This window comes from Saccopteryx leptura, chromosome X (genome assembly GCF_036850995.1).
Source record: "Saccopteryx leptura isolate mSacLep1 chromosome X, mSacLep1_pri_phased_curated, whole genome shotgun sequence".
NCBI classification, from domain to species: domain Eukaryota; kingdom Metazoa; phylum Chordata; class Mammalia; order Chiroptera; family Emballonuridae; genus Saccopteryx; species Saccopteryx leptura.
This window is the reverse complement of record NC_089516.1, coordinates 104,888,692-104,914,271: the sequence shown is the minus strand read 5'-3', so window position 1 is coordinate 104,914,271 and position 25,580 is coordinate 104,888,692. Positions and strand designations below refer to the sequence as shown.

The 25,580-nt window shown below is 35.6% G+C and overlaps 1 pseudogene; it reads right to left on the bottom strand.

Moving 5' to 3' along the window:
- Nucleotides 1–1,813: 1,813 nt before the first annotated feature.
- Nucleotides 1,814–11,289, bottom strand: LOC136385991 (dnaJ homolog subfamily C member 9 pseudogene; annotated as a pseudogene).
- Between the last annotated feature and the right edge of the window lie 14,291 nt (nucleotides 11,290–25,580).

Genomic DNA, 25,580 nt, shown 5'->3' with positions numbered 1-25,580 from the left:
GATATCCTGGCTGTATTAGAAAGCCAGAACTTGGGGTGCTGCTGGGAATATGTGGCTGGTGAGTAAACTGGAGACTGATCAGCAGAAACTTGACAGTCAAAAGTAAAAGAAAGAAAAATAGAAAGAATTAGTGTAGATAAAACAATATCTTTGCCCTTGGCCCAATAGCTCAGTGGTAGAGTGTCAACACCGCATGTGGATGTTCTGGGTTCGATTTCCAGTTAGGACAAACAGGAGAAGTGCCCATCTGCTTCTCCACTCCTCCCCTTCTTGTTTCTCTCTCTCTCTCTCTCTCTCTCTCTCTCTCTCTCTTTCTCTCTTTTCTCCTCCTGCAGCCATGGCTTGATTGGAGCAAGTTGGCTCTGGGTGCTGAGGATGATTCCATGGCCTCTGCCTCAGGCACTAAAAAGAGCTCACTTGCTGAGCAACAGGAGTAATGCCACAGTTGGACAGAGCATCACCACCTAGTGGGCTTGCTGGGTGCATCCTGGTCAGGGCACATGCAGGAGTCTGTCTCTGGCTCTCTTCCTCTCACTGAATATAAAAATGAAATAAAATAAATATGGTCTCTTTCCTCAAGTTTACAATATAGTCCATGAAAAAGATGTTCTTGCAATTACTTGCAATAAAAATTATAAGATACATTCGTGACAAGGACAGAGTGGATACACAAAGAACCAGTGAAATGGGAAACAAATATAATAAAAGTACACACTCATAGAACACTTGATATGTACTTATAAAGTAGTTTAAGGCTTTGCAGTTACTCAGTGAATGTGTGCAGTATATTTGGAAGTAGACACTTGTATCATGCTCCCTCTGCAGATGAGGAAACTGAGACATAGAGAGCTTAAATGACTTGCCCAAGACATCACAGCTTGGAAGTAGCAGAGCTGTGAGGTGGTCTGCCACCAGAAGTACATATTAAGCAGACCTACCATAACTTCAAGGGAAAAAGATAAAATTAGAGAATGAGATATATAGACTTTGGAATTGAGGCATATGTTGAAGATTTGTCGGATATTCAAGGCTGGAGAACAACATCCTAGACAGAAAGAAAAGCGTTTACATAAACACATGGCAAACATATCTCTAAGTCGTACATACAACCTGTCTATTAACACAGCATCCTGACTTAACACCTACCTAGACTTGGTAGTTCTTAAGTAAATATTGTTTTCAGTTGCTGTATGGTGTATAGTTTTATTAAATTACCAAAATCTTTTTTTTTCATTTTTTACACTTTTAATCATGTTAAGTCTTATAAATATGCTTGAAGTACTGATAACACTTGTTTCTCCTATACTTCAGGCAAAGGGTACAAACTTGTTTAAACAAAACAAAAAAGAAAGGATCTACTAAAGAATATTAAGATGAAAAGCAAACTATCAAGTATATGGAAGACAGATGTCCAGCAAGTATTCTGAAGGCATTCTAGTCAGGTAGAAAATCTTTTCTAATAAACACCCACATCACTCTGAATACTCTGCAGGTCACTCTTGTGTAACAGTATATCATCTAGTAAAGGCAGTAGGACAGACCCACATTCTAGATAAAGTTCCTTGTACCAAAAATCCACAGGAGCAAGTGCTGTCAGAAGTATACCTGCCTCTCCCTCTTCCCTCAATAATCACCACCAAATTCCTTCACAAGACTTCACAGGGTGTCAGGTGATTTCTAGGATATACTAAGATAAGGTTGAGAGACTCTGGTTTGCATATTCCTTCTGAATAATTAGGTAAGACAGACAACTTTTCTCAAGAGTTGAATTGACTTGTCTTCAGATCTTGACTGCACCTTGCCTACAGTGGCATCAATTAACACACATAAAAACTTTTGAAGAGAAAATTTTGTTATTTCTTTTCTTTCTTGAGAGCTGTTTTTTCCCTCCTCGTTTGGAAGGTTTGCAGTGTTTTGTTTCCATCTGAGCCAGAAAATTGTCTATTTCCTTTTGCCAATCATTTTGTCTGCTCTGAACAATGGCTTTCAAGCTATCTTCTCCATCAAGTCCCAACTCCTTCCTGCTCATTTCTGCTTCTCTAGCCTCTTCCTGAGCTCTCCTTTTCCTAGCATTCATCTTTTGCTTCGATTCTTTGACAAAGTCGTTATAAGATGGGACCTCTCCAGCATCAATGGCTTGCTGAATACCTGTTCCTTATCCTGGGTTCATCTGTTTACTGCACACACATCACAGGTTCCATGATGTGATCTCTGTCTCCTTTGAAGTCCAAATAGGCCTGTTTAATATCAGCCAGCTCTTCTTCAGAACGTTCGTATGTCTTCTCAAAAGCCTGAATGTATTCTAGAGATGTCTTTTTGAAGAATAACCTTCAATAAGCCTCCCAGTCCTGGTCATGGTTGAGCACATCAGAATCGTCGTCCACCGTTCCCTGTTCATTGTACACTGCTCTCTGCTCTTTGTCACTCAGAAAGGAATAGACTTTCCCAAGGATCTGGAAGCGGTGGGTGGCGTCCTCCTTGTCTTCCTCACCCAACCAGTCCAGGTGCACTTGCAGGAATACTTTGTGGTAGCCGTGTCGGAACTCAGCGTCAGAAGCCTCGTGCCACACACCCAACCCTTGGTAAAGGTCGGTGGTGCTGAACCTGTCCTTGCACAGCTCCAGCAGCTCCCACGTCCAGCAAGGTGCGGAGCTAGCTGGCAGCAGCCTCCACGAAAAGGCGGGGTCTCAGAAACACTGTCAAAATCATTTTTTATTTAATTAATGTCTCCATTGGTCTCATTTTAAAAATACTATATTATATATAAAACTATCTTCTCAATCTCAGATATTTTAGAAAATTATATCCAAATAAAATAAAAGTAGAGAGGCACAGGCAAGTCAATAATAATAATAATAATAATAATAATAATAATAATAATAAACTTCTAAGTAATCCAAATTGGCTCACTTTGATTTATAAATCACATGTCCAAGCACAAAGCACATTGCCAACTCTGCCAAAAGACAGACAGGAAAATTTTTGTTTTAATTCAACATGTAGCTTGTGTTTCTTTCTTCCTTTGTAACCTTTACATACCAATTATCACTCCCAAACTTTTCCTCTTGAATCATCACTTTCTATTCACCCCAGCTGATCTTGTCATTTCGTTCCCTTTCCTCTTCACATCTGCCAAATTTCCTTTTGTCAAGTAGTTCTTCCAAATCTCGCAGCCCACTTTTAATAACAAACTACAATATCAGCATCAGAAGGCAGAGAACACAAAACTGAAGGTTGTTTTCTAAGCTGATGTGTGATGGAGCAATTACTACATTTCACTTAACTGACTAGTATAGAGATTAGATTGGAGGTTGGCTGTCATAGTCAAGTTTAGGTTCTGAAATATTTTCTATTGTAAGAGTGTTTTACCTAAATTTCCTTTCATTACTTTTATAGAGAAGGCTGTAGAATGAAACAGCCTTGTTGCATCTTTAAAATTTTGCCTCTTTTTTGGCTTCACTAGACTTGTTTAAACAAATTGAATTAGAAATGAATTTGTTGTGTCTGTCTATGGGAAAATACTCTATTATAATAGTGATGATCATAAGGAGAAGGAGAAGAAAGAACTTTCAAATTATTATACTTGAAAATGACTCGTATGTTAAGAAAGCAAATGCCTTAAGGTCAGTTGAGAACTTGATGCATAGATTAGAAAAGGAATAACAGCAGCAATTAATTTAGTAATGAGGATAAAGTAAATGGAGTTGTTCTTGAAGGAACTCTTTTTAGAAAGAGTATTTAATTTGAGTCCAACTTTTAAGATTTTTTTTTTAAAAATTACCCTCTGAATTTAATAACTCAGAATAAAAAAACTTGACCCCCTACATTCAGCTCACTTTATCCCTATGCTATATATGTTTGAGTTCCCAAAAGACATTTTTCTTATTTTCAGGAAGGTTAGAGTCTCACAAGAGGGATACCAAATTATATTGTAACTGCCTGCTTGCTTGTTATTAAAGAGCAAAAGCATACAGAGTGTTACTGTAGGTCATAGGGAGACTACTTAACCTTTCTTGTGTAAGCCAAGCATCCTGGAGGAAGTTATTTCTAAGAGAAAAATTGAAGAATGACTGAGGTAGCCAAGGAAAGAGAACTACTGTGCAGTTTTTAAAAGTCTACCACTGACAGAGTTAAGATTTAAAGTTAAGGCATAATTCAGAAAAGGTCTGAAAACTGTAAAGTATGGTACAGTAAATTATTGTTTCAATTTCCCCCTTCTTTTCTATAAAGACATTATATAGCCACAAAAAAAAGTTCATACTTTGGGGAAAGGCAGAAAAGGCCTTAGTAATTACATACTTCCATAAAAATAACAAAACACTTGAAATGTTCAAAATCAGCTTTTCCTAAGCTCTGGAAATTAAACAAATGCTTGCACCAATCAAAATAATAAAAGGGCATTTATTAGAGAAAAAATACTGAATCATTGTAAGAATATGAGTATTTGGTATATCAACTTAATCTACATCCACCTTTCTAGTTCTATACAAGCCTTGAAAAATAGTAGGCTGGCCCTGACTGGTTGGTTCTGTGGTAGATCATCAGCCTGCTGTGCAGATGTCCTGGGGTTGATTCCCAGTCAGGGCACACAGGAGAATCACTATCTGCTTCTCTACCTTACCCCCTAATTTCTCTCTCTCTCTCTCTCCCTCCTCCTGCAGCCATGGCTAGATGGGAGTGTGTTGTCCCTAGACACTGAGGATGGCTCCATGGATTCCACCTCAGGTGCTAAGAAGAGATTGGTTGCTGAGCAATGGAGCAAGATGCCAGATTGGCAGACCATCATCCTCTAATGGGTTTGCCAGGTGGGTCCCTGTTGGGGCACATGCATGAGTCTGTCTCTCTGCCTCACCTCCTCTCACTGAAAAAAAATTAAAATAAAAATAAAATAAAAAAATATCAAGTAGCCTAACAAACATGGTAGTTGTGATAACCAGCAGAATTACACCCACCTGAGTAAGTAGATAGATTTGGAGTTCTTCAACATGTCTTATCTCCAAACCATCTTCACTATTTTAGCTGACTGACAACTCCGTGAAATAATCCCATTCACAGGGTGGTATTATTTGACCTGATTTCCCAGCATCAGCTTACTCCAAAGAAGAAAAGAAAAATATCCCCAGGAAGTTGTTTAACCTTTTAGCTGTCTAAGGTTTCAGTACAAGTAGGGTCAACAAGAGACCTGAAAACTTAAAAAGAAGATCTGGAGAATGAGATTCATAGGAAGCTTTGAAAAGTTCTGGAACATCACTAGGGATTTAAAGGGCTATGTCCATGTGCAGGACTGTGGGCATGCCCATGAAGAAAGGAAGAGGACCCCAATCTTTTACTTTAGGCTGACCTAGAAGCCTGCCTAGTTAGAAAATGAAGGCTAAACCAAATTAAGCATTAAAAGCATGCCCCAATCCACAAACCAGAGCCCCTGAGAAACATATGAAAGAACTATTCTTTCAAGATATTCAAGGATTTCTGTGCAATTATTAGCTGATTGTTAAGCTAATGAAGCACAATTCAGTGTCTAGAAAAGACATGGAATATAGACATTACCAATTCCATCCAGAAAAGTCACTAAACAAACATCAATAAGAACAACAGCAACAATAACCTTGGGATAGGGGAAATCTGATTTTTAAAGTTGTCACATTGTACTACCTGAAATACCCATTTTTCAACTACAAAAAAAAATATTGCAAGATATACTAAGAAATGAGAAAGTATGGGCCATATACAGGTGGGTAAAGGTAGAAAATATAAATGGTTCCTGAGGGAATCAAGACACTTAACTTACTAGAAAGAGACTTTAAACCAGCTATTATAAATATGCTGAAAGAGCTAAAAAAAAAAACAAAAAAAAAAACCAAACATGTCTAAAGAACTAAAAGTATGACCATGATATCTCATTAATTATCAATAAAATTATATAAATTATACAAAATAACCAATTAGAAACTCTAAAATTAAAATTGCAATAAAAGAAATGAAAAAATCCACTACAGGGGTTCAATAGCTGATTTGAGTAGGTAGAAGAATAGGCACACTTGAAAACATGCCAGTTGAGATTATCTAGTATAAGATAGAAAAAGAAAAAAAGACTAAAGAATAGTGAAAAGATATTTAGTGACCTGTGAGGTATCTTCAAGTATATTTACATATACATAATGGGGGTTTCAGAAGAAGAAGAGAGGAAGAAAGGCACAGAAAGAATATTTGAAGAAATAATGACTGAAATTTTCCCATATTTGATGAAAAACATTAATTCACATACTGAAGAAACTCAATAAACTCCAAGTAGGAGGAACTCAAGACAAATATAGACACATCATATTCTGACTGTTGAAAGTCTACACAAAGACAGAAATGTGAAAAAAGAGAATAGCCACTCATGTATAAGGGTTCTTCAATAAGATAAAGAGCTGATTTTTCATTAGAATTCATGGGACCAGAAGGTAGTGGGAGGACACAATCTAAGTGCTAAAAAACTATCAATCAGAAGGACTATATTCAGCAAAAATATTATTTCAAAAATTAATGAGAAATTAAGACATTCAGAGATAAACAATAACTGAGAAAATGCATTACTACTAGATCTGTTCTAAATAATAATAAAAATAAAATATAGATATGCTTACTTTCAAACCAGTTCTATAGGTTCTCTATCTCTCATTGTTTTTATAGTAAATGTCTCTACATTCTTTTTTTTTTTTTTGTATTTTTTCGAAGCTGGAAACGGGGAGGCAGTCAGACAGACTCTCGCATGCGCCCGACCGGGATCCACCCGGCGTGCCCACCAGGGGGCGATGCTCTGCCCATCTTGGGGCGTCGCTCTGCCCATCTTGGGGCATCGCTCTGCCACAATCAGAGCCATTCTAGCGCCTGAGGCAGAGGCCACAGAGCCATCCTCAGTGCCAGGGCAAACTTTGCTCCAGTGGAGCCTTGGCTGCGAGAGGGGAAGAGAGAGACAGAGAGAAAGGAGAGAGGGAGGGGTGTAAAAGCAGATGGGCGCTTCTCCTGTGTGCCCTGGCCAGGAATCGAACCCGGGAATCCCGCACGCCAGGCCGATGCTCTAACACTGAGCCAACCCGCCAGGGCTCTACATTCTTAAAAAATAAAAAACTGCAGAAGCTATTATGCAATAAATAAAAAAATATATATTCCTAACTTAGGAGACTGTGATATTAAAAAAAAAAGTGTCTTCAAAGATTATCTTTGGCTCACAATTACTAAAATTAAATTTTATTATTTAAAACCATAATTCAGCTGAAATTCAGCTGAATTTACAATAAGATTTGATTAAGAAATATTTTTCACTTAAAAGTTAAATAGAAATTATGTTATAAAAGTCATTCACTAAGCATTCATACTCAGGATGTTTGCCTTCTAATACACTTAAAACTCACAGAACAAAATATCAATACAGATGTATCTTCTAAAGGCACCTACATTTAAAATTCCACTCTTATCCTGGTTCACTGCCTCTACAGATTTTCATTTACCTAAGACTTTAATACAGGGAGAAAAATTAGCCTTTCTTCAGTCTTGCAACTAACCTTTCATTATTACCCATTTGTATGTGTGCTCTGATTACACTAGCAGGTATATGATCTACAAGTGCAGGCAGAATGCAACAAATTACCTGATGTTATAATGACACAACTACATTCAAATAGTTTTCTACCATCAGTTAAAAAGTTTGACTTGATAATGAAAAGTTAAAATTTACATAGTATTTCCACTTCTAGCAATCACTATCACAGGTGAGCAAGAAAGTATATACAAGGACACTATTCATATAATTTTTTGTAATAACTAAATATTGGGAACAAGTTATATGAGTATAAATAGAGGACTGGTTAAATTAATAATGGTACATGCGCTATTTTGTTGCAATTCTAAAAGAAATCGCCTCCTATTTATGTACAGGCAGGAAAATATATTGAAGATATATAAGTGGAAAAAAAGTAGCAAGGTAGCATTGTGATACTCTTTGTATAATAAAAATCAGGCTTGTATACTCATAGACATTTCAAGAAGGATATACAAATAACTGTTATCATTATTTACTTCTGGGGACTAAAATTGAAGGCAGAAACAGCAATATTCCAGTTAGGAGATTTTTCTGATTGATAAATTAGGTACATGCATGTATAGATATATAAATGACACTCATCTCTAAAAAGAATTATAGTCAGCAGGTACAGCATGAGCACTAACCAGTCAGAAGACATATCATCAGTTAAAAAACAAACAAACAAAAAATATCAGTAGTTCGAGTGAGTACCTGCTGAATCAGTCCTGATTCAATGTCACTTGGATTGGTAATAAATGTAATTTTAAACTCACACTCAAAAATTATAAAAACTGTAAGATTTAAACACCTTCACTAATAAAATTGCTGAAATACTGAACTGATATCTCTTGATATTTATGCTGTTTGTCATTATGCAAAATCCCAACCCCCCATTTCTACCCCTGCCACTTGTTAACAAATTATACAACATAACACTCAAACAGTTCACTGGAGAAAATATCTACTAAGGGACTCCTATCGTAAAGGAAATTATGTTTGCTTGCTTTATTGTGACAGCAAAAGAAATAGAATGCCATTCTGGAAAACCAGTAATTTGTTTCCAAGCCAAAAGAAAAAAAACAATATTTAATTGGCCACTAGATGGCCCCCATATGTTTTTCCCACTATTATAATAAGAACATGAAGGAAGCAAATCAAGTGAAAAACAATTATTTAATAAAATAATTTATGCCTCTCTTTTGTCTGAATGCTCACATATAGAAATTATGACTCTTTATTTACCACTTATGTAGCATATATTTATACTGTGTAGCTAATAAAACTCTACATCTGACCAGTTACATTTTCAATAATTCCTATGAAAATATTTGAAAAATTAAAAGTTCTAGTATTTAACTTATTCTGGGCAACACCGAAATTATTCATCTAATTTTGTTTGTGATAGCTAGCAATAGCAATTTGTTTCTTCTGAGTTTTGAGTCACTGCTATGATTCTTACATATTTCACTTTTCTATCTACTTTATGTAAAACAGAAAAGGGAGAGAAAATGGGGACAGAAAGAGACATTGCTAGGGCAGAAAGGCACATGATGTGTTAGGCAGATGGTGGTTTGTTGAGTTGTACACTGGAAACCTGTATGATTTTGCAGACCAATGTCAGCCCAATAAATTCAATCAAAAATAAAAATAATAAAAATACAAAGATATACATTTAAAAAATACTCATTTAAAAAACTTTGAGTTTAAATTTTGAATATAAACAAGTCATTTACCTAAAGATATGCATAGCTTTTTCTCACTTGCCATATTATATATACTAAAATCTAATGCATTTTTCACATAAAAATGAGTTAATATCAGTTGATTTGTATTCTATTTAGATTATAACACATTGAACAGTCTGCTGCTTCTAAATAGGTACTTTTGTAGCATTTATAATAGAAATATCTGGAATTCTTAAAAATAGTAAAGAATACATGATTGCTTTACTGATCAATCACCTGTATTTCAGCTGATTACAGAATACCAATGTGTATTACATTTCACTGATGATCATTACCTATTGCCTTGGTTTTCTCATTTTCTGCATATATATACATATATATACATATATATGTATATATATGCCTAAGCAGTTCTATGTCCTGTGAAATGTTAAATAGAAAACAAATTTAACTTCCCTTCAAATTATATTTTCTCCATATACTATCCAATTTGGACATTCAAGTCTGGTTCTGTACAGCCTAAAATCATGTTAAAAAAATCACCTGCTTATAAAATCTTCAGTTTTGACTTCACATTTATTATGGACAATTTCCTGTTAGATTATTTCCTAAGAGTGTTAGGCATTACTGAAAAGACCGGAAATGCTGCAGGCTGCCCACCACTTTTCCTGTTGGTTGTCAAGATTGCTTCCTTTGTTCGGCTCTTTTATTATTATTTTTTTCTCAGCACTTGGAATCTGCTTAATTCTGAAGAGGTTTTAGAGTTTGAGAATTTAAACTATTGTACTGGAGGAACAGAACACTAAGAGAGCCTTCCTACTGTAACATTTGGCCTTGGTAAAAGTGACTGAAGCAGTTCAATCTGTGAAATATTTTCCCCAACTATACTACTAAAATAATAATGAAATTTTAAAATTGCATTGCAGAGAGCAAATGAGTAGGTTTTTCAATGCATTTAGATCTTTCTTTTTTCTTGGCATAGAAGTATCATGTGAAGATTTTTAAAATAATCATTTTTTGTTTGTTTCCTTTCTTGTTTCACACATTAAAAAGTTGTTAAATGCAATCAAACATGAACATGAAAAATATTGTCTGTATGGATAGTTTTTACTTTACTCACATTTTCTATCTAGTTGTAAAGAAAGCTCCTTAAATCTAGTGGGGCACTGGGACACATTGTCCTCATGTTAATTCCCAGGGTGACTTCCACATCCTTTGCATATATGTGTTCTTTTTACCCTTTTGTGCTTTTCATTTTTCTTCATTCCTGAGTCCTTCATAGAAAGGTTAAGAATAATATCTGCAAATAGGTGTTTCATCTAGGAAACTTTGTATAGAAAGTCATTTGAAGGACTCTTCCTCTTTTCTTTGAATGGTTTATCAGAAACCATTCAGAAAACACATTCCCTCAGGCACTTTTAATCTATTCAAATTCCCACAGAACTTTAAAGGTGTTAGTTTCTAAACTGTCTGCTTTACTGTATTAGTCTTCTCATTGGTCTCGGAGAAAAAGAAAATTGAGCAGAAGAAAGGAGATGACTGCCATTGATTTACAAAAAGTCCACAGAGAAATGAATTTTTATCTATGTGGGATATTATTTACCTGTGAATTTGAACTCTGGAATCAGAAATTTACAGGATAAGCAAGAACTGTAATATCATTTAATGCTGAGTCCTCTCTATAACACCCCTATCAAGTATTTCTCTGATCTCTGCATAATTGTATGGCCAGGGGCCACTCTCATCATGACCATTCACATGTAGATTCTCATTGAATTTCAAGCAGATGGTAAAAAAAAAGTGGAACCAAAGAATGGTGGGCCATTCCTTTATTTAGGTCTCGTACTGGCCAACGAGCAAACACACAGGGCTCACAAAGCCACTGACACATTCTCCAGTTCCACAACCAGGAGAATCTTCTCCAGTTTTTCCTAGAACCAAAGGTCTCACCAGTTCCAAAGCCCCTTACCTCTGATTCGTCATCTGCCAAGATGTTGTCTCTCTCTGCAAAAACTGCCTTCCCTCTTTCCCTGCCATCTTGGCTTCTTTCTGCTTCTCTTTCTCCTTCTCTGCTCTTTTCAAAACTTTTGGTGTGGAAAAACCCCTACTCCAGGAAACATTAGCATAACAATGACCCTTCCCAAGCAGGAAGGTAATTTGCAATTTCACAAATCACATACCTAGTGCTGTCCGGCACCATTTTTTAACAATAAAAGTGAGAAAATAAAAAAACACAAATTTTACAAACTCATTTGCCCAACAGTAATCATGTTCAATCACTAATACCTAAGCATCTTTGAAAATTATCAGAACTTCAGTGATAAGGCTAAAACCTCTTCAGCCATGTACCACCTTTCATTCTATTTTAGTACACTTTATAGAGAAAACCACTATTTCAGTTTTCTTTTAAGACTTTTACTATGATTATTATCATATGTAAGTAGACAAAAGCATACATGTATTACATGTTTTGCTATTTGTTCAAATAATATAGCTTGGGAAATTGTCCATGGTATATAGACATGCTTCATTCCTTTCAACTGTTGAATAGTTATCCCAAACATAAAACAGTTTATTTTGGCAATATTTTTTTGGTCTTCCTCATTTTTCACTGTTATAAGCAGTGCTACAAATATTCTTTCCAATGCCTCCACTAATGCATTTTCAAGTGTTTCTCTGCATAAATGTTAATCAATTTTTGGCAGGGAACAGGAAAAGTAACTGACATTTACAGTAGCACTTTCATTCAACAAATCCATTCAATAAATATTTGTTGAATGCCTATTAAGTTCCAGATACATTTCTAGGTACTAGGGATATATCCGAGTAATAAGTCAGACAAGGATTCCCTTAATATTTTCTCATGTAATTGTCATTATCTTCAATCTTGCCCATCAATTGATAAAACTGGAAAGCCTACTTCAGTAAGAAGCTTTAGCATTTACAGGCTCATTCACACTAAAGAAATCCATTGTGCCCTAGAAATTTAATCCTCCAATAGTTAAGAAGAACTGGTTTTTCCAGCTCCCCAAGGGTATAACAAGCCAATACGCAGAATATGGGGGGAGATAATTCTGTGCTTCTACTTTAAGGCATGACAGTAGAAGCCAAGATGGTGGCCGTAGAGGCCTGTCAGTCTAGACTAGAAAAAAGAACGATTGTTTAGTGGGAGGAACCAATGCAAGTCAATGAAATTTTAAAGAAACCGATTGCTTGGTTTAAGGAAAACTAGTTGTTCTTAGCCCATACACACACACACACAAGCTTAACAAATTGGGGCCGATGCTCAGATCAACTGAGTTATCCTCAGTGCCCAGGGCTGACGCTCAAATTAATTGAGCCACTGGCTGTGAGAGGGAAAGAGAGAGAGAAGGGGGAGAGGGAAAGGAATGGAAGCAGATGGTCGCCTCTCATATGTGTCCGGACTGAGAATCAAACCTGGGATGTGTGCATGCTGGGCCAACGTTCTATCCACTGAGTCGATCAGCCAGGGCTTGACTTCTTATATATAGATAGATATAGATATTGTTAAATATATGTATATGTTTGTCATTTAAGCCTGACAAAACTTTTTTGTAGTTTAATTACTTTATAAACTCTTATATCACAATCGATAGCTATCTTGCATTGTTTTGTGTGCTTTACAAATAATAATTTAGTATTTTCTCAACAATTTTAAAGGATAGATAATTATCTAAAATTTACAGAAGAGAAAAATGAGACTTAAAGAGGGTTTAAGGATTTTCTCAAGATCACAAACTTGCTTAGTAGCAGAGTTGGGATTTAAACTTCAGCAGTATGTCTCTAAAACCTACTTTTTACAATACTATGTTAACTTTGTTTGAAATATCGAGGGTGAGTATCATGCAATTCCCTGCCTTTTCCCTCTCACAATATTTCTTAGGACAAAAATGACATCCTCATCCTGGTCTCACCAACTGTTATTAGATATCAGGTATAATCCCTTTCACAATTGCTTCAAAAATAATAAAATACCTAGATATGAATTTAACCAAGGGTGTAAAAGACCTACACTTAGAAGATTATAAGACACTGAAGAAAGAAACTGAAGAAGATATAAGTGGAAGCATATAAAATGTTCATAAACAGGAAGAATTAACATAATTGAAATGTCTGTATTTCCTAAAGCAATCTATAGATTCAGCATAATTCCTATCAAGATAACAACGGGGTATTTCACAGAACTAGAAAAAATACAGTAATCCTTTGCCATATCGCGGCTCACTTTTTGCAGTCTCACTGTATTGTGGATTTTTAAATTGTATATATCTAATTTTGTATAGCAGATTTTCTGCTATATTGTGGGATTTTGCGGTATATACATATTTTTATTTATTTATTATTTTAATTATTTTTGTGGTAAAATAAGCATTTTCTAACTTAAAAAATAAAAAACAATATAAAAATATAAAAATTAATTAAAACATATTAAAAGAATGTTAAATCAGCCTGATCAGGCTGTGGCACCGAGGATAGAGCATCGAACTGGGGTGCAGAAGACCCAGGTTTGAAACCCAGAGGTCACCGACTTGAGTTCGGGCTCATCTGGTTTGAGCAAGGCTCACCAGCTTTAGCCCAATGTTGCTGGTTTGAGCAAGGGGTCACTCAGTCTGCTGTAGCCCCTCCATCAAGGCACATATGAGAAAGCAATCAATGAACAACAAGGTGTTGTAACAAAGAATAGATGCTTCTCATCTCTCTCCCTTCCTGTCTGTCTGTCCTTATCTGTCCCTCTCTCTGTCTCTGTCACACACACAAAAAGAATATTAAATCAAAATAAAGTATGTAGCATATAGCAGATGAGTAGACAAAGACTCTCATATATGCAAAACACAGCTAGTTTGCCCATGTGAGGTTGTACATGGCACACTATTGGCTGATGGATGGGAGGTAATCAACCAGAGCACTGTGTGTTGTGTGTGTGTGTATGTGTGTGTGTGTGTGTATATATATATATATTTGTATGTATGTGTATATATATGTATATATATACATATATATATATATAATAAATATAAGTTCACTACTTCACAGATTTTTACCTATTGCAGTATGTCTGGAATCTAATGCCTGCAATAGACAAAGAATCACAGTACTCCAAAACTTTATATGGAACCACAAAAGACACCAAAGGTCATAGTAATCTTGAGAAAAAGAACAAAGTTGGAGGAATCATGCTACCTGATATCAAACTATACTACAAGGCCATAGTAATCAAAATATGGTACTGGCATATTTTAAGGGAACAGAATAGAGAGACAAGAAATAAACCCACAGCTTTACTGTCAACTAATATTTGACAATAGAGGCAAAAACAAACCACAAAAAACAATGGGGTAAAGATAGTCTACCCAATAAATTGTATGGAGAAAATTGGACAAATATATCAAACAATAGGATCCAGACCACCTTACAGCATTGAAAAAAATAAATTAAAAATAGATTAAAGACTTAAATATTAGACTCAAAACCATAAAAATGCTAGAAGAAAACATAAGCAAAAAATTCCTGAAGATTTTTTATAGCAATATTTTTTCTATGTATTGTTTTCAGTAAGAAACAAAAGAAAAAATAAACAAATGGGACTATATCAAACAAAAAAATTTTAGCACAACCTACTGAATGGAAGAACATATTTGACCATTTACTGATAAGGACTCAATATTCAAAATTTATAAGGAATTTATAAAACTCAACACCAAAATAACAAGCAATCCAGTGAAGAAATGTGAAAAGGACCTGAATAGACACTTCTCCAAATAGGACATACAGATGACCAATAAACACATGAAAAGATGTTCAGTGTCACTAATCACCAGAGAAATGCAAATTAAGACCACACTGAAGTATCATTTCACACCTGTCAGAATTGCTATCAGTAATAAATCACAAACAATAAGTGTTGGTGAGGATATGACATAAAGGGAACTCTCATGCACTTTTGGTGGGAATGAAAATTGGTGCACTCACTGTGGAAAACAGTATGATATTCCCTCAAAAAATTAAAAATGGATCTGCCTTTTTATCCAACTATACTATTAGGAATACATCCTGAGAATCACAAAACATTAATTCACAAGGTGATATGCACCCCTATGTTCATTGCAGCATTATTTACAATAATGAAGGTCTGGAAACAACTCAATTGTTCATCAGTAGATGAGTGGATAAAAATGCTGTGTTGTATTTACACAATGGAATACTACTCAGCCATAAAAAGAAGGAAATCCTACCTTTTGCAACAGCATGGATGGATCTGGACATTATTATGCTAAACGAAGTAAGTCAGTCAGATAAAGACAAGAACCATATGATTTCAATTTGATCTAATGAACAAAATACACTAACAAACAAAACAGAAACAGACATAGATACAGAAAACAGACTGAGAACTGTCAGAGGGGATGGGTATGGGGGCTGGGTAAAGAGATAAAGGGATGAAGCAAAGAAAAAATAACATAAACATATACTACAGTGTGGGGATTATGGGTGGGTATGAGGATGAGAAAGATAAAAGAGGATAAAGGGGGAATAATTGATGACAGAAGGAGACTAGAGTTGGAGTGGTGAACATGCAGTGCAGTGTACAAATGATGTATTATGGAATGAAACAACTGAAAGCTATGTAACTTTTTAAACCAATGTCACAGCAATAAATTCAAGTTTTAAAAGTCAGCTTTATTATCCTATTTACTTTTACCTCACCACAGTGCACTTGGTTTATTGTCTTCTGGACTGTGGTTCCCATAAAAGATACAGAAGTCTAGCTGATTATAGCAACATCCAGAATTCTAATTTCGATGTTACTAATATCATAGCAGGAAGATTGACAGTTTTTGGTAGCCATAGCTATCTTTTTATTTATATTGAAATGACTGTTGCCACCCATGCCACTTTATCCTTATTATGTTATTCTCATGCTTGACTCAGTGTGTTATTCTAGCTGGCAAGACACTTGAAGATTCTGACTCTGCTATTCAATGTGGAGGCTCTTACTCCCAATTATGTTTTATCTGCATATTCTATGAGTATGTTCTCACTGTATCTTCATACAAATAAGTCACTGATAAAAGTACTGAAGTGTAATTACCAAGGGCAGAACTTTAAACTCACAAGACACTTCACTCTAGATTGGCATTGATAAAAACAAACAAACAAACAAACCCTTTAGAAATGTGTCAACTTCTGGTTTACCATTTCCTTGTATACCATTCTAATATTAGCTACATAGTGGTTCAATTATATTTTGAATCATTCTATTTTGTCCCTCCCAATTTAATGTTTGTTGGTTTGTGTTTTCTTATAACTTGGCTCAGCAGTGTACTACTATCCTGACTGCACTGAGGAAGATAGCCAGATTTCTTCCCTGACCCTTGGTTGTACTTTGCCAAGTTTTAATATCATTGTGCTCAAAGATGAATTTGCTTAGACCCCATTTTCCTCTCACACATATCCTACCTTTGGAGAAAATGATTTCTACTATCAACAGTATATGATTTAGAAAAAAAGAATCAAAACTCAACTTTCATTCTGTATTTTCATATAATTCCAGTAAGTTCTGTAAATAGAGTTTCCTTTTCTGCCTGCAAATTCCTGTACAAAGGGAAGGAATTAATATTTATTAATCATTTCTTATATACTAAGCACTGAGATGGGTATTTTAAATTCATCATTAGTAGATTATTAATTTATTAATTTGTTCTAGGCACCTTTTCATAGCCTTGATGAGAAACAACTGACAATTACAAGTTTTAAAAGTGTGAGAACATTTTCTAAGTGTCCAAAAACTGGATAAGTGCTCTTTCAAGAATATTATTTTATATACATGCCCCAGTCAGTTTGGCTGCTATAACAAAATACTCTAGATTGATTGGCTTAAACAACAGATATTTATTTCCATGTTCTAGAGGTTGGGGCATCTAAGATCGAGGTGTTAAATTATTCAGTTTTGCTTGAGGGTCTTCTTTCTGGTTCACATAGTGCTGTCATCTCATATGACGTAATGACCTCTATTTTGTGCCCACTTGAAGGGAAAGTGTACAAGAAAGTGAGAATAAGTTTGCCAATTCTCAAGTATCTTTTTCTTTTCTCTCTCTCTCTCTCTCTCTCTCTCTCTCTCTTTTTTGTGAGAGAGACAGAGATAGGGACAGACAGACAGGAAGGGAGAGAGATGAGAAGCATCAATTTTTGTTATGGCACATTAGTTGTTCATTGATTGCTTTCTCATATGTTCCTTGACCGGGGGCTCCAGCAGAGCGAGTGACTCCTTGCTCAAGCCAGCGACCTTGGGTTTAAGCAAGTGACCTTTGGCTTCAAGCCAGCAACCATGGGGTCATGTCTCTGATCCAATGCTCAAGCCAGTGAGCCTGTGCTCAAGCTGGCGAGCCCATGCTCAAGCTGGTGACCACGGGGTTTTGAACCTGGGTCCTCAGCATTCCAGGCCAATGCTCTATCCACTGTATTACCGCTTGGCCTGGCATAAGTCTCTTTTTCTTCTTATACCGGCACTAATTCCATTATGAAGGCACCACCCTGATAAATTCTTCTAATTTAATTACTTCTCAACATTATCAAATACTATTACATTGGAGTGTTAGAACTTCAACATATTAATTTTAGGGCAATATATTCAGGCCATACAAACATGAAAATAGTAATATTAGAATGTTTGTTATCCATTAAGAACCTTCTGAGTATTTCAAATAAAACATCTCATTTCTTTTCATTTTTACCCTGGGCTAATATGTTGAAAAATGAAAAGTAATTATCTATCTATCTATCTATTTATTTTAAAATTTGAATTTATTGGGGTGACTGGTTAACAAAATCATCCAGGTTTCAGGTGTACAATTCTACAACACATCTCCTGCACACTGTATTGTGTGCTCACCTCCCTATACCATCATCTACCTGCTTCTCCCCAGCAATCACTATACTGCTGCCATTTCCAAGATTTTTTTTTCCTTTTTTGCTCAATATCCTTACCCTCCATCCTACCCTTATCCCCTACAATGGTTAGCCTGTTCTCAAGTATCTATGAGTCTCTCTCTGTTTTGCTTATTAATTCATTTTGTTAATTAGGTTACATATATGAGTGAAATCATATAGTACTTGTCTTTGACTAACTCATTTCATTTAAGATAATGCTCTTCATCTCCATTCATGCTGTCACAAAAGGTAAGATTTCCTTCTTTTTCATGGTTGATTAGTATTCTTTTATACAAATGTAGCACAACTTTTTTTATCAACTTGTCTATTGATGGACACTTGGGCTATTTCCAAGTCTTGACTATTGTAAATAATGCTGCAATGAGAATAGGGGAGCCTCTATTTTTTCAAACTGATATTTTAAATTTCTTCACATAAATTCTCAGAAGAGGAATTGCTGGGTCATAAAGCAGTTCCATTTTTAATTTTTTGAGATAACACCATACTGCTTTCCACAGTGGCTGCACCAGTCTGCATTCCCACTAGAAATGGTAATGTGTTTTAAACTTCACTAAACATATAGCAGGTCTAGTTTTTCCAGAGGAGAAGATTAAGGTTAATTCACTAGTATCTATTGAGAATTATGGATTTATGTATTTACTATGCTATACTTTTTGTTATTTTAGAATGTATTTTTTTCTGCTTAAGAAAAAAGGTTGCTGTTAAACAGTATGCTATATTACACTGGTAGCAGTCTCTTAGGTTTCATGTTTATTGAGCCTATTGATTGCATCATTTTCTCTTGTGCTTGACTTATTCCCAAATTGTTTTGTACAGTAACATACTGTACAGGTTTGTAATCTAGGAACAATAGACAATACTATATAGCCTAGCTGAGTGGCAGGCTCTAGTATCTTTGTTTATGTAAGAGTAATATATATTGTTCACATAATTCATTCTCTTAACAATGCATTTCTCAGAACATATCTCCAATATTAAGCAGCACATGACTGTATAAACTTATTCCATAACTTTCTTACTACTCTTCTCAAAAGCTTTGAGATATTAAAGGAAATGACTAGTGAAGTAAACCAAAAAATTGTTATGATATATAAGCATGCAAGAACATAGGCCTTAACACATAGCTTTTAGCTGTATCTAATCATGCCATTAGGCCTGTCTTGTGCATTATGTTGTACGACAGATATTAGTGCTCCCAAAGATTTTTGGTTCTCCTCTAGTTTCAAACAAATATCCCCTTAAAGTTAGATGTGCAGATGTGGTCTTTGAACCAAAGAACTGAATCATAAATGTCACTTCTGGGAAGAAGGATTTAAAAGTCAGTACATAATTCTCCATGCTCTGTCTTCCTAGATTCTAGAAATCATGGAAACATGTATTGATAAGATGTCACTAGATTAAAGCAATTTGGCATGTTGTACCACTGTATAAAATGCAGCTTTCCTTTTTTAATATATTTTTTTTATTTTTATTTTTTGTATTTTTCTGAAGTTCTCATTGCAGCATTATTTACAATAGTCAAGACTTGGAAATAGCCCAAGTGTCCATCAATAGACAAGTTGATAAAAAAAGTTGTGCTACATTTGTATAAAAGAATACTAATCAACCATGAAGTTGGAAATGGGGAGGCAGTCAGACTCCCGCATGCGCCCCACTGGGATCCACTGGGCGTGCCCACCAGGGGGCGATGCTCTTCCCATCTGGGGCGTCGCTCTGTTGCAACCAGAGCCATTCTAGCACCTGAGGCAGAGGCCACAGAGCCATCCACAGTGCCCGGGCCAACTTTACTCCAATGGAGCCTTGGCTGTGGGAGGGGAAGAGAGAGACAGAGAGGAAGGAGAAGGGGAGGGGTGGAGGAGCAGATGGGCGCTTCTCCTGTGTGCCCTGGCCAGGAATCGAACCTGAGACTCCTGCATGCCAGGCCGACGCTCTACCACTGAGCCAACCGGCCAGGGCCATGCAGCTTTCCTTAAAGACTCACCTGGACCTGAAGCATTTTGAATGAGTAAGGGATTACTTTTATTGTGTTAAGCTGATAAAATTTTGGTGGTGCTACTTCACCATAACATAGTTTACCTTAATTGATACGAAAATAGGATGCATAGAAAAAAATCTTGCCCTTTTCAATAATATGCATGGACTTATGCTAAGTGAAATAAACCAGACACAGAATGATAAATATTGCACAATCTCACTCATATGTAGAATCTAAAAATGCCAAACTCATATAATCAGAGAGCAGAATGTTGGTTGCTAAGAGCTGGTTGGGAGGGTAAAATAGAGAGTTGTTGATCAAAGAGTACAAAATTTCAGTTTTCCAGGATGACTAAGTCCTAAAGATCTAGTATACAGCTGGTGATTATACTTAATTATACTGTATTATGTACTTTAAAGTTTCTAAGACAGTATACCTTAAGTGTTCTAATCACAAAAATAAAAGAAAACAATATTAACTATGTGGAGGTGATAGCTATGTTAACTAGCTTGATTGTGATGATCATTTCATAATGTGTACCAGTGGTGGGATTAAAATAATTTAACAACCGGTTCTCTGCCCTAATAACCATTTTAAGTACAAAAATATATATACTGAAAGGTAATTTATTATTTCATGCATTTAATACATAAATAGAAACAATAAAAGAGGTACATAAAACTAGGTTATGTTATAAGAAGAGCTTTAAAATATTAATGAAAAACTATTACCATATTTTTCCATGTGTAAGACACACCTTTCCCAAAAATTTTGGGGTCTAAAAACTGGTTGTGTCTTATATACTGGTTGTAGATTTTTTACTTGCATTTCCCACTTTTTGACACTTGTTTTTGAGCTCATTGTTGAAGACAGTGATTCATCATCATACACAGATGACGACAAGCTAACAAATGGGAGTTTTGACAGTAATGAGCAGTTGTATGAATTTTATAATAAATAAAACTTGAATTCAATAACTTTATGTAACTTTTTTTTCAAAATTCGCCCCAAAATTAAGGTGTGTCTCATACATGGGAGCATCTTATATGATACATGGGGAAATACGGTAAATAATACCTGACAAAATACAATAAAACTGTTATTTCAGATATTTCTATATTGCTTCTTTTTATTTTTATTTTTATTTTATTTTATTTTTTTTGAAGTTGGAAACAGGGAGGCGGTCAGACAGACTCCCGCATGCGCCCGACCGGGATCCACCAGGCATGCCCACCAGGGGGCAATGCTCTGCCCCTCTGAGGCATTGCTCTGTTGCAACCAGAGCCATTCTAGCACCTGAGGCAGAGGCCATAGAGCCTTCCCCAGTGCCTGGGCCAACTCTGCTCCAATGGAGCCTTGGCTGTGGGAGGGGAAGAGAGAGACAGAGAGGAAGGAGAGGGGGAGGAGTGGAGAAGCAGATGGGTGCTTCTCCTGTGTGCCCTGGCCGGGAATTGAACCTGGAACTCCTGCATATCAGGCCAATGCTCTACCACTGAGCCAACCAGCCAGGGCTCCATATTGCTTCTTGATTGCTGTCTTCACTTTCAATTTTTTTCACCTATGGATGCAATGACCATTAGTATGATCACTTAGAACATGTTGTTGCACAGATGAATGTTAAAAAAGAGTAAGGGACACTGGCCAGCTGGGTCAGTCGTAGAGCATCAGCATGTGAAAGTCCCGGGTTTGATTCCCAGCCAGGGCACATAGGAGAAGTGTCCATCTGCTTCTCTACCCTTCCCCCTCTCCTTTCAGTCTATCTCTCTCTTCCCCTTCTGTAGCCAAGGCTCCACTGGAGCAAAGTTGGCCCAGGCATTGAGAATGGCTCCATGGCCTCTACCTCAGATGTTAGAATGGCTCCAGTTACAATGGAGCAATGCCCCAGATGGGCAGAGCATCACCAGGTGGGCATGCTGGGTGGATTTCTGTTGGTCAAATTTGGGAGTTTGTCTCTCTGCCTCCTCGCTTCTCACTTAAAAAAATACAAAAAAAGAGAGTAAGAAATGTAAATTTTTCATTTACATATTGGGCGGTTGCTCAGGCTTCCACCTTAGAGAGAACCCTCATTAAAAGTACCATTTTAACAACTGGTTTGCCAAACTCAACAAAAAATTAGATATCGATTCTGCTGAACCAATGTGAACTGACTGAATCTACCACTGATGTGTACATATATCAAAACATCAAGTTATATACCATAATTATATACAATTTTTATGTGTCAATTATATTTCAATAAAACTGAAAGAAGAAACTGGATACCTAAAGTTACAATATGGAAAACATAAACTATCTGGCATTGGCTCCATGTTTGGAAGGGTACAAGTAGAAAACTACTGTTAGAGACTGCAAGGGTTGCACATGTCCTGCCAAATCATGCACTGAGGTTGCAAAGATTGTGATCTTAATTATAGGGATATAAGTTCTGTCCTGTGATAACTCACAAGGCAAATCATGTACTTAATGCACTTGTATCTCTAAGGAGAAGTGCAGACAAATTGAAGGAGTTAAAAGAGAGAATTGAGCTCTGGAAAATGTGGCCAAATTGTAAGGTAATAGGAAAAGGAATAGATACTCCAAAAGTTCAGAACCTTTTTCAGCTGAATAAATAAAAGACAATTGCTTTTCAATTTAAAATTCTGTTTTGAATTTTAAGAAAATGTTTAAAGAATAACCATTCGATAGATGCTTTCTCTTGAGTAAATTTCCTAAAGTTTAATTCTAAATACCTGGTAAACCTCTTCAGTTGGAATAAGAGTCATTAAAGCCTTTGGCTCGAGGTTACAGCCATTTGGTCAAGGCAGAGCAGTAAAGAGAATGAAAGCAAAGAAATGTATCACTTATTTTAATTACATCTTAAGAATAACTGTGGGTCCTTGGAACATGGTCTTAACTGCAATAAATAGTTAAAGAACAACTATGGTCTTAAAGAGATTGATACCACCAAGATAACCATGGCTCTGGAATAAAAATGTCTCTCTGGTTAAGACCTAAAATAATCTTTTTATCTCTTTTTTTTTCTAAGGGTAAAAAGTAAGGTGCAAAAACTTTTAGCCCCCAAGAAATGCATATTTCTCAATGTCCATTTATGAAGTTTAAGAGGATGACATAAAAGAAAGAATATCTCAGATCACAGAGCCAAGATTTATGGCTCTGAGGAGATTCTTTCCAGGTTTAAATGATCATCTAATTAAAAAAATTGCCATTACCTGAGGATAGCTGCCCATTGGGACATCAGAATTGCTAAAACCATTTACTGCTTTCTGTCTCCCATTCTTTCCAATGCAAGGGCTAATTTAGATCTTCCTGTTGTTTTAGCCTCATCAAGTATACTGATTATGTGAGGCTCAGATAACTTGTCTTTAGTTTTAGGAACTATCTGAGCTCCGGTGAGACAATTATTCAGAGATCTTAGGTTTTATACTCACTTCCCTGAAGGAATCCAACTTTTTTTATTTGTATTCCTCAGAGAGGGAAGAATTATATTTACTTGAAACAGGGAGAGTGAGCCAAATATTTGGTGAACTGTAGTAGTCATTCATGCTGCTTGAGAAATAAGTTCTCTTTTCCTTTGAGTTATGTACCACTTTCAAATAATATAAGGCCTTGCTTGGGCAATCCTGGACTATTCTAACTAAATGTATCTCTAACACATAGTACTGTGCTAGATAAATGATATAGATATAGGTATAGATAGATGATATAGATATAGATATAGATATAGATATAGATATAGATATAGATATAGATATAGATAGATACTTAACAAATATTTGTTGACTGAATGAGTGAAATAATTAATTTGGGACTTGACCTTCTTCAACTGTGTCTATTTAGAACACAAAAGGTAGTACACTGTGACTTGATCTTATAACAAAATAAGAGGATACCTCAGTACCTTCCTGATTAATCTCTATCTAGGTCATGAGTTGATCCTTAGAAAGTTTCCAATTAAATATTAGTAGTCAACTGCAGTGTATTGAAATGGTTGTAAATTCATTCAGGCATTTCTTCAATATTTATTGTGAGCCCATTATATGATAATAGGCATTGTTCAAAGAGTTTGTGTAGATAGATGACAAAACAAAGTCCCTGTTTTTAAGAAGTTTACACCCTAGATGCAGAGGGTAAACAATAATAAAAGATAAACATATACTTGATTACAAATTGTGCTGAGTGTTATAAAGGAACTATTCCTAGTAATAAGAGAGAAAGTAATAGAAAGGACTACCCTTAAATTGAATGTCAGTGAGTAGTATTTAGGGGAAGCCTTTTTGAGGAAGTAACTCTTTGCTGAGAACTTAAAGGTGACTGGGACTATATGAAGCAAAGAATGTTGGAAAAATATTCCAGGCAAAAAAGGCAGTAATTTTTTACTAGCTAAACAAAAGTAACAATGATTTTTTTTTGTTTTCTTTATTTTTAAAAGAGAGGAAATTAGGCTATTTCTAATAACATTGACTTTCACTGTGATCTTTTTGACAAAGAAAGAAATGGGCGAAAATAAACTCAGGATGCTACAAAATGTGTATCAACAACTGTAGGTAATGTGTAGTGTGCCTCAAATGCAAATGTCATGGTTGAGAACCACTGGTTTAAAGAGACTGATTTTTACAGTTTTGTAACCTTTCCTGTATTTTTTATTGCATTTTAGCATTATAATAGTTTTTAAAAAAATATTTAGAACATTCTTAAAATTGGGCCTCAATTTCTTTGCATTTTTCCTTAGTATTTTATATTTATTTTTGCTTTAATATTTTAACGTTTGTATTTTGAAGTAACCATGATTTTATTGTTCCATTTTATATTTTTCCAACCACACATAGAATTTTATTTTTATTTTTAATTAAATTTTATTGGGGTGACACTAGTTAATATACTTGACAGGTTTCAGTTGCACAATTCCACAGCATGTCTCTGTACACCATATTTTTGTGCCCCCCTAACACAAGTCAAGTCTTTGTCTATCACAGTTTATCCCCTTACACCCTTCTCTACAACCCCTTCACTCTGGCTATCACCACACTATGTGCATATCTATAATTTTTTAAAAAAAATTTTGTCCTTTTATGCACTGTCCCTCACACAACACCCCACTGGGAGATAACCATCATTTAAAAAGCTTTTACTGTTGCTTTAAATTCTTAATGTTTAGTTAATATTTAAACTTTTTCTGAATTTTTTGAAGTTTACATGGGAATGTTTCAGGTTGATTTTATTTCATAAACTGATGTTATTTCCAGATTAAACTTCTAATAATCTTATACTGATGCGTTTAATAACACTTTACAACCATAAGCATTAAAAAAAGAAAGCTTTAGCTCTTTTAAATCTACATGTTATAGTTGACTTCTGTTGAGAATAGCTACAGTTAGGAATCAGG